Below are 9,596 nucleotides of genomic sequence, written 5' to 3'. Positions count from 1 at the left end.
TAAAGTACCAAACGTTTCGTTAATTTATTGATATCGAGCAAATCATCACGCACGTATTTCAGTTGCTCTTATCGGTTCCCATTATATAAGTACTAACTCCAACGCCCTTACTTTCAAGTTTATGTTTCCCTTATGTTTACCAATTCAACCCTAAATTGCCACAACAACGTACTTGCTATTCACATTATTCGGATCGCCATGTCGCTCCTCTCCAATTTCGCTTTGAATACGTTTGGTTCATCGTCTATTGCACGTGTTTGTGGTTGTCACTTCGGAAAGACAATGCCGTGTTTCTTGTTAGCATTTACGCTTTAATTATTGTTGGATGCTCGGTTGCGTAAAAGACGTATTTTGTATTACAACAAAAAGAAAGTTGTTTTGAAAATAGATTTTTTTGTGATACAAACAATCGAAAATTCGTCATGTCCAAACATGTATTTGAACTGCGTTCGTGGCATTTTAGTTAATAATGAATTAGTAACATGTTATTCTATTTTGTAAGCCTATCAAAATACTGTTCAATATTTGGAATTCCGCGGGTTTGCGTTTTTGTATAGGCGTAGATAGTTGATTAATTCAAAACATTTGTGACGATGTTACTCTAAGCAATGTCCAGTCGAGTGCATATCCAATAACTCTTCGTAATATGGTTTGTATATCTTTACACATAAATATTATTGATGAAATATGTCTCTATACTTTATAACGAGTTGTCGGTCGAGATATAATCGTAACACCCATAGTATCTGACGGTTTATGGGATATACACCATCAGTAATGTAATACCACATATATAGCTCGAGTATGGTATTAATTTACTGAGGGTGTATATCCCATACACCGTCAGTTAATAACGGTGTAACGATTATATCTCAAATGACTACTCGATTACTCGGTGGGTCCGTGTATATACCGTCTTTTCCTTTATCGTCTCGAATTCGACACAACGAAACATGAAAATTAATTCATATTTGTTCATATTCCGATTTTTCAATAACCGAAACAAAAACAAAGAATGAAAACTAAATGCCGAATAACAAAATAGCTCGCTTTGTAACAGCCTGCAACTCAGATTGTGATTCGCCGCACGTATTCATCAAGCAAATGATACGACTCAATAATTAAGAAACGACTAAGAACCAAGAAAAAGCACTATCCGGCTTTGAATATATGTCTTAGAGTAAATTAACAAAACCTTATTTCTTTACAAAATCTCAACATACACAATCAATATCTATATATTTTAATATTAGCCTTAATACTCTCCAAACAGTTACTACAGTTCAGCTAACAAGGTAACCATTCTTTATCACCGAAACCTATTACACACATGACTAGTTCGCGGCGTTGGCCAGAACATAAACACCGAATGTCTTTGATATATTGTTAACCCCACGCTTTTAAAAGCGTGGGAATATTGTATTGATTTCCGCTTTCTTAAAAACTCATTTTACAAACAACATGCGACGCACATGATATTAACTTTTGACCCAGGGGTCAGATCAAAATTCCAAATAGTGCACCGTCGTACATATGCTAATAGCTACCATGTGTGTACGTTTCAAGGTTCGTGTGCTTATAGTGTAGAACGAGATAGTGGACAACCACGCCCACCCCATTTTTTTTTAACATAACTTCTTCATTTATTCACCAATTGATTTCAAATTAATACTGAACATCTCTTATGACAACACGGTCTATCTCGACCATCCATGCCAACATTACCTACCCCAGGGCAATTGATAAAGGTAAAGACAGCTTGGTTCCCGTCCTCTTTCAAATGTATCGAGAGGTCCACGGGTACTAGATCTACTTCTCCGTACCTCAAAACAATTTTCGTACTTAATTTTTATCGTACCCTATTTTTTCGTACCCATTTTGTTCGTACCGAAAATATTTAGTATCCATTTTTTTCGTTCCCAATTATTTTTCTTACCCTAATTTTTTTCTTACCCAATTTGTTTTCGTACCCTATTTTTTGGCGTAAATTTTTCGTACCCAAAATTTCTTATTCAAATTTATTTTCGTCCCCAAAATTTTGTTTTTACATAGCTTCTTAATTTATTGACCAATTGACTTCAAAATAATACTGAACATCTCTTATGATAACACGGTCTATCTCGACCATACATGTCCACATTGCCCACCCCAGGGCTCCACCAACATAGGCCTTGCCCACCCACAATTGCCTTTTATATAACATCTATGCGGCGTGGGGATACGCGTCGGCCTCTGCCGCGCCACTTCTAGTTCTGCGTTATTATTACAGGTTAGTAATGAATCAATTTATAAACTTTAACCATTGTTTTTTTTATAATCTTTTTTTAATTTAATGCAAAGTAAGTTATTTATTGTATTACAATATTGCCATGATTTTATAAATGTTATTATTGTTATTGATGCGTAATAATGGTGATTAATGTAGGTATTAGCCACTTGACCGCCAGAACATAAACATCGTATATCTTCGACATATTGTTCTTCGTTGTTCTTACAGTCCATTCACACGAACCATAAAATATATTTGCCGAGAGCTACGTCGACATATGCTCACGATACCAATCGAGCTTTTTGCAGCAATAAAATGTTACTGATAAATAAGTAATCAGAGGTGGTTCATGACAGGTTTGACACAGAATTAAACCATTTTCAAATATCTCAATTTAAAGAATGCTCTTGATTCTAAGTCTAAAGTCTAATTTTTTTGGTGAATACGGGCCCTGGATCTCTTTATAATTGCTTTTGTGGCGTATCATAGGGCAGACAATGGTGGGTTTCATGCTTAGATTCTTTTAAAAAATGAACTCGATTTGGGAACTCGATTGGAAACTCATCGTCACTGATTCTGATAATATGACCAGTCCGGTCGTAACCTAGGTCTTACTAGCGTGGCCTCTCGATGAGAGCTGTATTAAAATTAGATATTACTACAGTATTGGGTTAATTAGATTTTACAATTTTCTTTACCATAAACACTGCCTGCGACGCCATGCATTTCTTGATTATGCGTAGAGCAACGGATGTGGCGCATATACACAATTCTGAAACACGCTTTACTGATAAATGTACAAGCTAAGAAGTGATAAAAACTTCATACTTCTTCTAAAGACTGAAAACTTGCCCAAACCCAATGGTAAAAATTGTAGAATATGCATGATTGACTGAAATAACAAAATCTGTGAACAATGCCATTTATTTTATATATGTTGCGAAACCTTTTGAACAGTTCATAGGCTCATTGACTATACCCAGAGTTAGAGAACAACCCTGTGCATGGCTGTTGAAGTTAAGAACTAAACTTGGTTTCATTAATAACAACCTAAAATGTATCATGCACGGAAGAAGTGCGTATAATGGCTGTCACAAATGCTATCACAAATAAAAAAATGTTAGAACCCATCGGCGGTCGTATATCTACAGATAACGAATGAAGAGAGGCATGTTGACAAAGTTTTATTCGGATATCAATAACATTAAAAATCACAAAACATCATCGAGCTCATAAAGCGGCATTGAAACCTTGTAATAAATGTATTTCAGTGTTTTCAATTTATAAATTTAATAAAACCCAACGCGAGCAACAAACAGGAATTTTAAAAACACTTGGTACTTGTTTTATTTCTGAAAGTAATAATAATTGTACAATTTTTAGGATTTAGTATATTATGATATTCATTCTGTATCATACAATCATATTCGGAACGAAACTGTGTCTTTAAAATCTAATGCTTTGCTTTGACCGTTCCAATGCGGAAATACCAGTTAAGATCTTGTTACGTTTATAGTTGATGTTCTATTATACACATAGCCAATTAGAATAATAATTTCTGAAACTCTCAATAGAATTTCTTGAGTTCAATATTTGCTGTTTTCAATATGATGAAAAATCTGTATTTTAACGGGTGATTAGCTATATCATTTCCTCCACACAACATTTTGCGCAATTTGAAATCGTGATAATTTCTTTAGGAAAAGCTTTTTACAACTTTAACCAGGTGTGGGATACGAAGTTCGATCTTTTTCGTGTAACCGAGGTTTAAGGAACTGGGAGAAACATGATGACACGTGTATAGAGCATTGCAAGTGGTTTCCCGGATGTACATTTGCAAGGGAAACAAAAGGAGATGCATTCATTGAACAAATACAACAAAGTGCGAACACGCCGAAAACTATGTTGGTAATGACAGGTTCCATTACAAACGATTATATATTCATACATTAGATAAGTGATAAAGTTTTGCAGAAACTTTAAATAAAATATTCAATCAAGAGTATAAGTGCCAATTTTGTTTCGCGATTCTTATTCTTTATTCGTAGTAACACTATGCTTAACTAGTCGATTTGTTTCATGATATTTCCAATGAACAACGCTACAACTGCTTTAGAATGTGTTTATATTTCATACAGAATGACGCAACTTACCCTTCGGCAGAAGTTCATCACCATAATGACCTTGAGCTTGATATGGATCTTGTGACAATGAAGGCCGTATGCATGGGTGAAATGGGGTTTACTGCAGAGATCTTTAACGAAGCAGTTTATCACTTAAAGCTTGATGGTTTGTACAATTCCCAAAATCAATTTAGTTCTATTTGCCTAAACATACACTTATGTTACGTCATTGTTGATTTGATTGTTTTCTCTTTGCAGGTTATCACCATCCAAATATTGAGGACATCATACGCCGTTTTGACCAGATACACAAGGATCCAGCCGTTCAATATACATCAGCTAAGATATCAGGTAATATATTTTCTATGCGCAAAAAGGAAATGTGTATTCAAACATTAAAACATTTTTGATTATGTTTATATACAGACATCCGCGCAGAAGAATTTTCTGTTTATGAACATAACATTTATTCCGCAGTAAATATAATTATACAAAAAGATTCGTAACACAACGGAGAGCACATGCTTATACAATTAGCATATCTGCATAAAGTCAAATGGTATTTTGTAACGCCTTTTAAGTACTTTTGAAAATAAGATAAAGCAGCCATTTGATGACCCTTCCTATACCTAGATCCCACACGCAGCGCCGATGCTGGCTCATATCATCGATCATCCTAGTCAAAGGATTGTATTATTACATATGTAGTGGGTTTGCCTTTTAGCAGATAATGCGTTCCAAGTATGCGATAATAGTATCAACGGTGCCAAAGAAGTACCGTGCGATTTCTTTCTTAAATTTATTCGAGATAAGTTTTAATTCAAAGGGTTATAAAGGGTTATACATATCGGACTAGATTGTGTCCTATTTAGAGAAATTTCCCAATCACAAACACTTATTAATCATGTATTATAATTATTGTTAAAACGCATTAAAATATATATATATCAATTTTTCATCAACTTTTATAACTTGAATTTAAAACCAAAGAAATCTAATCGACAAAAGTACAAATATCATTATGGTAATGTGGTATATAACAAACGTGCTAAAATTATGTTAATGTAACGTTATTCGATTTTAGAATCGTTATACGAAGAAAACCAGCGTTTGAAGAGAATTGTGAAATGCTCAAAATGTAAAATCAACGATTCGAACGCGCTGTTCTTGCCTTGCGCCCATCACGTGATGTGTATTGCCTTTGCGCATGACACGAAGAAGTGTCCGGTTGGTAACAGAGGTGTCAGTGATGGTGTCAGAACTTTTCTGGGATAGAATCCATTTGAATAAAATAAATTGAAACTTAACGGAGACACATACACTGCCATTTGCCGAGGAATGCGTTCTCAGCATGTAACTGTTTTGACATAATGTACGTATTTCGTAAAAAATTCAAAATTTAACAGGTGTAAAAAGTTGCTTTTAGCATATATTAACCATGACGACGCTCAATAAATTCATCACAAAGTGAGATAATTATGTGCTTATTGATACAAATTGGTATTCACAACACCATTCTTTTTGTACACATGTTAGTTGATATGTGTGAGAACATTGATGCACTGTGCCACTGACGCAAATAACTACTTTTCAAGCCAGTTGGACTGTATGTTTTCGCCTGTTTCAATAATGCAGATCATGTTCTTATTATGTTTATGGGGTACTTACTTTCACTCGAGGTTTAGTGTAGCTGTAAAGCTAATCTTACCCAAGGCAAGTATATTAGAAGTGAGTAGTTAAACTTACCCCTTGGTAAAACTTTCATAAACGACAAACTGATCAATAAAAAAACTAACAACTATATAAAGAAGCTCACGTATCAGTATGTGTTATTTATATATGACCTTTTAATTGCTTTTTCTTCAGGTGTTTACTATGCATACATATAAAACATTGCTTACGCTCTCTGACGATGATTAATAATAACTGATTGAAAACACAATACATTTTAAGTATACATAGCAAAATTAATAACTGCTATTATAAAAACCGAAAATTTATTATATTGATGTACTGCGTCTTTGTACAAACTAAGCACAAGTTTTGTAATGGGCGAAAAAGAAAACACACCATATCGTCTAGAATCGTTATATACTGTTGCATTTGATCGGTAATGTTTATATATTTATAAAGATTTTATAAAGACATCGTTATCGCTTTGCGAAATGTCTGCTCGAAGGTGACATATAAGTTTTATCTTACATAGAACACATTATATTGTAGTCAGTAAATGTTTCCGCAAAATGTACGAAAAATCTCAAAATGTTACCAGTGACATGTTTCAATCAAATAATGTTGAACAATCAAGCGTTACTATCTGTATTGTATATTCACAAAAGCGCATAACTTACAAGATTCACTGCAAACGTCTGTGAAAAAGAAAAAAAGAAAAACGGAATAATAAGGCTCTGGCTGCTGGTTTCAATTACTTAAGACAATTTTTTTATCAATTTAATATCAAGTAATTTTGTTGTTAGAATCTCACTTTTACTTTCTTTCGTGTTTTTAAAATATTCGATTGTGATTAAAATTAATAAGTTTTTTATAAGAATTGTTTATACATTATGGAAATATTATTGTTAAACATATTTTAACGTCTTGTGTTGATGCAATTTTGTTTAAAATATACAAATAAAAACGAAATTGTATAGGAGCATGTTTCATCAATATACAAGAAATCAATCAACAATGACATTTCGATTACAACTTACGATTCGACAACTGGAACAATTGTACCTAAATATCCGGATGTATTTATATTCAAATGTACAGTAAAATGTGCAAATAATATAAAAGCAGGTTCTCAAATCCATCATACCCGATATGTTGCACCTTTGCCATACTCACTTATTGAATCATAGAGCTGACAGTATTGGTTTGGGAAATACTTCATCTTGATGGTCTTTTAAAATGTTTATATTGTTCATTTATCACTTTTCTCTTTTTTGATATGAAAAATTGGATTGTATTTATTGAATGCTTTATTGTTATTTTGCAATTTTTGATTGTATTGCAATTGTCACTTCAGTTGGATATAACCTCGAATTCAATAAAATCCACTTTCAAATTACTTTATATCGGCTTATAACTAGCACAGTGATACTCTGTAAAGATTGGCATGTGCTGTTTAAACGCATTTTTTGTCATAAGTCTGACATAAACATATCACTTTTGAGAACAGTCTGCGCAGGTCTGAAATATATTCCTACTTAACCCAGTTACATGCAGCAATTACTTCAACCGATAGTTAAACCGAGCTACTCAAATATTTTTAAAGTGATTTGTGTGATAGCAAGAGAGTAACTGATATACGATTTGATTTAAACGCACCACACTATGATTGATAGTGATATACATGTAGTAGAAACATGTTTTTCTTCTGGGGTAAAGGTGTTTTGTCGCAGTATTTTACATAAGTCGAAATGACTATTTAATTGACTGCAGTTTTCATTTGCCATTTAATATGAATCATATAAAAACTTATAAGAAGCTTATCTGGAAAGTTGTGAAATTATTGTGATTATTATTGACATGTATAATATGGAGAATACAAGGTCACTGCCCTACCATTTTGTAATATAAAATGTGGCTAAGAATAAAATAGAGACGAGACCTTTTTTGTATTCATCGTCATACCTCTTCTCACCCAGTTTCAACGGAATAATATAATATATTCGATACAACCCTGCATTTCATCGGAAATGAATATGATGTAGAGGTGTTTGGCGAGTTAGTCATGGCATCATGAAAACGTGCACTTGATTAAAAAGCGCGTTGTTGCTTTTTTTGTAAAAAAATTTCGTATCACATTATTTGTTTTGTTAAATCTTATCAGTTTCTGATTAAAACGATCATGGCTTTATACTTGATTCCGAGCGAATAATATGACGAACCTCGTAATATGGACTGATGTAAACACCTACTGCCGTGACAAGTATTTCAGGAACCATTCTATCACGCCGATATCAGTGTAATTGTATGATATTGATATCGATACTAATATTTCTTATATCGATTTTTATAGAGCAGCGTGGTTAAAAATTGATTACAAATTTGCAATTTGCGTGAGTTTGAATAAAATCTATACTATCTACGTTGTGAATGCAATATCTTGTTACGCAAACTGAATGCATACATATATTTAATAAACCAAATCGAATCGTATGTTTTTTGATCGTTGAGAGATACTGATAATGTCATTCATAAAGCAAACAAAACAGAAGTACTTGAACGTACTCAACTCCTTATTTTATAACAGTTTGAAACTGCATATGTGTGTTTATAAATAGATAAGCGGACAGACGACATGTATGCTAGTAAAAAGAACATAAACCATAGTAAGAGAAATATGAAGATAACATTTACATGAAATGGAGAAATTTAGGTTATGTGTTTTATCAATGGGTGAATCATATATAGTACCATGATGAATAAAGGGAGGCAACTCGTTATGTGCGGTGTATTTATTTGATAGGTTTTAATGACTTACCAGAAGTCGGGTGATGAGTGTTGTTGTTTGCGTATTATGTTAGCAAGGTTATCAAAGTGGAGTGTTTCGCTGATCTGACCAGATAATTTACAAGATTACGTTGGTAGCGATACATCAATGGCTGTTCAAATTCAAAGCATTGGCTATTTTGTATGCACGTTTATGGTGTCGGATTTCCTTTCGTCAGCTTTGATCCATGGAGGATCAGCTGTTATTAGTGTAACACTTTTGGATGGGATTGTGGTGTAACAGAATGAGATAAGTTGACGTGTTTAATTTGAAGTATATAACAATGAATTATGTATACGATAGAAAAAAAAAATAGTTTAAAAAATGAAAGTAAGTAATGAATGAAAACGGAAGAAAATAGTGCGCGGTCTTAACGCACCGTAGAGATGCTACGGTCTTGGCGAGTATGCTTTTGTTTAGATACCGGCTTTCTAATGATATATAATTTGTCAAAATCGACCGAGAAATGAAAGCATAATTTAAAAAAGAAGTGAGTGGGTACATCAAAATGTATAACCTCGGCGCTTCGATGTACGCTTATTATATAAGATCGATAGTTACGCTCACGTGACTCAGTTTCGACAAGATATTTGACGATACGGTGCCGTTTCATATCCGTGCCATCTCTAGAGTCCGTGTAATCGTGTATAGACAAACCCTTGCTTTTGTACGAAGACGGCAAACAACCCCAAACAAAAAGCAAAAC

General features: G+C 33.5%; 1 long non-coding RNA gene across 1 annotated transcript; it reads left to right on the top strand.

Moving 5' to 3' along the window:
* Nucleotides 1–3,494: 3,494 nt before the first annotated feature.
* LOC127853050 (uncharacterized) lies at nucleotides 3,495–4,509 on the top strand. Its single transcript, XR_008036415.1, has 3 exons — nucleotides 3,495–3,606; nucleotides 3,996–4,177; nucleotides 4,408–4,509. It is a non-coding gene; the product is annotated as an uncharacterized LOC127853050 (long non-coding RNA).
* The last annotated feature ends 5,087 nt before the right edge of the window (nucleotides 4,510–9,596 follow it).

Source organism: Dreissena polymorpha, chromosome 12, assembly GCF_020536995.1.
Source record: "Dreissena polymorpha isolate Duluth1 chromosome 12, UMN_Dpol_1.0, whole genome shotgun sequence".
NCBI classification, from domain to species: domain Eukaryota; kingdom Metazoa; phylum Mollusca; class Bivalvia; order Myida; family Dreissenidae; genus Dreissena; species Dreissena polymorpha.
This window is presented reverse-complemented; position numbering and strand designations above follow the sequence as displayed.